Source organism: Epinephelus moara, chromosome 13, assembly GCF_006386435.1.
Source record: "Epinephelus moara isolate mb chromosome 13, YSFRI_EMoa_1.0, whole genome shotgun sequence".
Classification (NCBI taxonomy): domain Eukaryota; kingdom Metazoa; phylum Chordata; class Actinopteri; order Perciformes; family Serranidae; genus Epinephelus; species Epinephelus moara.
The window spans coordinates 36,666,553-36,670,567 of record NC_065518.1 but is presented as its reverse complement, the minus strand read 5'-3'; the positions used below and the strand labels follow the sequence as shown (position 1 = coordinate 36,670,567).

Sequence of the window (4,015 nt, the reverse complement as noted above, 5' to 3'; positions counted from 1 at the left end):
TTTATCAGATTTGATGGTTTAGTCACAGACTTTCCCAAAAAGTGTTGTGCTTTTCTTTCACAAATGTGGGAATGAAATTGAGTTAAAATGTACAAAACAATGAAATTTATCTTGCCTGGCCGGGCAGCTCTCTGGGTGCTCAGCACCCCTAAACCTCTGATCCTAGAATCGCCCCTGCTGCATCCTGATTGTCCTGGCTGGATCAAAACATCCCCGACGTGACGATCGAGCTAGCGGGCTGCGCTGTCTTCAGAGTCGACCGAACAACAGACTCTGGTAAGAGCAAAGGAAGGGGACTCTGTGTTTACATCGACAACAGATGGTGCACTAACGTGACTGTTAAAGACACTCACTACTCTCCGGACATTGAATACATGATGTTGCAGTGCAGACCCTTCTGTGTAGAGAGTTTACATCGGTGGTGATAATTGCTGTTTATGTGTCCCCTCAAGCTAATGCTAAATTAACCATGGAAGCACTACTTCACTCCATCAACCAGCATCTAGCTGTGCAGGCAGACAGTGTAATCATAGTGGCAGGAGATTTCAGTCACTCCAACCTTAAGTCTGTCCTGCCCAAATTCCACAAATATGTGAACTTTCCCACCAGAGAGAAGAACACTTTAGATCAGGTTTACTGCAACATCTCCAACGCCTATAAAGCCAGCCCTCTGCCACACCTGGGTCTCTCCGACCACCTGTCCCTCTCCCTCATCCCGACGTACAAACCTCTGATCTGCAGACAAAAAACAGACACAAAGTTAGTCAAAGTGTGGACTGAGGAAACCACTTCAGCCCTGCAGGACTGCTTTGATGTCACAAACTGGGAGGTTCTTGCAGAGGGGACAGGCCTGGATTGGACACACATCTGCAGTACTGGACTATATCAGTTTTTGTACTGAGACTGTGACAGAGATTAGAACTGTTAAAGCGTTCCCCAACCAGAAACCGTGGCTCAACAGCGAAGTGAGGACACTGCTCAGGGCAAGAGAATCTGCCTTTAGATCAGGGGACCCACAAAGACTATACAGTATGCACAACACACCAGTGCAGATGTAAAAAAGTAAACATTTAAACAATGTTTTGTAATTTCTTGGTATCTTGCTGCACCTGAATGAAAGTTTGGTCTACTAATCCCACTATACTGCCATAGCCATAGCCAGGGGACCCACAAAGCTACAAAGAGGCACGGAGAAATCTGCGGAGGGGAATTAAAAAGGCCAAGCACAGCTACCTGCAGCGCATCGAGGCCCACTTTGACAACAACAACCCCAGAGGTATGTGGCAGGGGATCAAGACACAGACTGGCTACAATAACAGCACTGCAGCCACAATTCCCTCAGACAGCAGCCTCCCGGACACACTGAACCAGATCTTTGCTCTTTTCGACCGTCACAGCAGGAACCCAGACACTCTTCCTGCTCCACCAGCGAGCAATAACCTGCTTCAGCTGCAGCCACACCAGATCGGAGCCACCCTGAGTCAACGCGAGGAATGTGTCAGGCCCAGATGGCGTCCCTGGGCGTGTCGTCAAGACCTGCGCAGACCAGCTAGCAGAGGTATTTACAACCATCTTCAACCTCTCGCTTCAACAGTCTGTGGTTCCCACCTGCCTCAAATCAGCCACCATCGTTCCTGTACCCAAGAAGAACACAGTTAACTGCCTGAACGACTACCGCCCAGTGGCTCTCACGCCCATCATTGCAAAGTGTTTTGAGAGACTCATCCTCCACTCCATCAAGTCTGCCATCCCTGTTGACCTTGACCAACATCAGTTTGCATACCGAACTAATAGGTTGACAGAGGATGCTGTCATGATGGCGCTCCACACAGCCCTCACTCACCTGGACCAGAGCAACACCTATGTAAGGATGCTGTTTGTGGATTTCAGCTCCGCATTCAACACAGTCATCCCCCAGAAACTGGTCCTGAAACTGAGCAACCTGGGCTTAGGCAGTTCACTGTGCGCATGGATACTGGACTTCCTCAGGAACAGACCTCAGCACATCAGGATGGGAGACCGCACTTCCTTCACACTCATCCTGAACACCGGAACACCAAAGGGGTGTGTCCTCAGCCCCCTCCTCTTCTCCCTCTGTTCCCCCATCCACCCCACAAACACCATCGTCAAGTTCGCTGACAACACCACCATTGTAGAACTAATTAGGAAAAACGATGTGCCAGCCTACAGGGAGGAGGTCGAACGCCTGACAGACTGGTGCCTCCATAACAACCTGGACCTCAACACAGCCAAAACCAAGGAAATTATTGTGGATTTCAGAAAATCCAAAAAGACTGAGCCCCCCACCCTCTCCATCAAAGGAAAGGAAGTTGAGAGGGTGGAGAGCTTTAAATTCCTTGGTCTCCACATTTCAGCCAACCTCACCTGGTCCGTCCACACCTCCTATCAGGTGAGGAAGGCCCACCAGCGACTTCACTTCCTCAGGAAGTTAAAGCAGGCCCACCTCCCCCGCCCACTGCTGGTTAACTTTTACAGGGCCTCCATCGAGTCCATCCTGAGCTTCTGCTGCACAGTGTGGTTCACCAGCTGCACCGCAGAGGACAGGAAGGACCTACAACGGGGGGTGAGGACATTCCCTATTCTCCCCCCTCCCCTCTAGAAAGAGATACCGCACTCTTAAAGCCAAAACAGCCAGACTCAGTAACAGCTTCTTCCCCCACGCCGTCAAAGCCATCACCCACCCATCCCACCCAAAGACTGACACTGGAACCACACTAAAATACTGAGTGCAATGCCCCCACCCCCCCACCCCAAATTCCACAAAACCCTTTGACTTTCCACAACCTCCTGCACCTAAATAATATCTGTACATAATACTGTTTTATTATAGGTTATTTATATTGTTCATATTGTTTCTTTTGAATATATTTATCTTATATTGTTATAATGTTATTTTATTTTCCCATACTGTTATAATGTTATTTTTATTTTTACTATTCTTTTTTTATACTACTGCCAAATAGGAGCTGCTAAACAGATTTTCACATTGATATTGTCTGACAATGTTAACGGTGACAATAAAGTATTCTTATTCTTATTCTTAAGTAAGATTGAAGTTATTGAAAATAGGGAATAAAATGTTGAACGACTATTATTTTTCTGTACAGAGTTATATCAATGCTAGTAGTTTAGTTTGTATCCTAAATACCTATGTAAACTGTAACGTTGCTAGCCGGTGGTGCAGCTAGTTAGAGAGCTAGCACTAGCTACTGTAGCTAGTAGGTCTCGTAACCAGTGATGGGAATAATGGCGTTGTAAATAAACGGCGTTACTAACGGTGCTACTTTTTTTAGTAACGAGTAATCAAAAAAGTTACTGTCTCCCCCGTTATAACCCGGTTCCCATTATTCACAATAACATGCGCCGTTAATCGGCTTTACTTGAGTTCACTGCAGCGGCTTTCACCCAAACAAGCTCCTTCTCAGCGGAGCACTAAAGTTTGTTTTCTTTGCTGAGGGCAGGTGACGGGGAAGAATAAGTGATGATGATTGGCTTAGGGAGAGTAAAATGTCATCATAAACCAATCAGAGGCAGAGTAGGGCGGGTATTCACAAGCAGGGTTGTCATGGTTGTCAGGGCTGCTTATTAGCGGTGACTTTGGGCTTGTTTTATGTGAAGTCGCTTACACATATTGGTCGTAGTGGGTTGCAGTTTTTTGGTCTTGTATCTAAAGTGGAGTTGCTTATTTGAGCTTGCTCTCTAAATGTCGCCTTTCTCTCTATATATCTGTCAAATAAGTTATTTAAATGCATGATAGTATGTTGGACTGCAAGATGTTTCCACAGCTCCGCTCCCTCCGCCCCTCTCCTCCACATACACACAGTTGACGATCAGTCAATGAAACTTTTCACATTTAAATTGCACGATTAATGGAGATTCTTACACACACACACACACACACACACACACAACAAAGCAGTGTAGTGTAGATAAGTGCACAATATTTAAGCAATATTACACAAGAGGGAGTGATGTTATACTCGTATATCGTCAC

The 4,015-nt window shown here is 46.4% G+C and overlaps 1 protein-coding gene across 6 annotated transcripts in view; it reads left to right on the top strand.

Moving 5' to 3' along the window:
• Positions 1 to 4,015, top strand: part of LOC126399933 (glucagon-like peptide 2 receptor) — a 346,627-nt gene that overhangs the window by 258,380 nt on the left and 84,232 nt on the right. The window contains exon 1 of one of the 6 annotated variants that reach the window (XM_050060283.1): positions 7 to 276. The exons of the other annotated variants lie outside the window; for them this stretch is intronic. The gene's annotated coding sequence lies outside the window, so the exon portion shown is untranslated. Of the gene's footprint in view, positions 1 to 6; positions 277 to 4,015 lie in introns of those variants that run through there. 6 annotated transcript variants of the gene reach the window in all.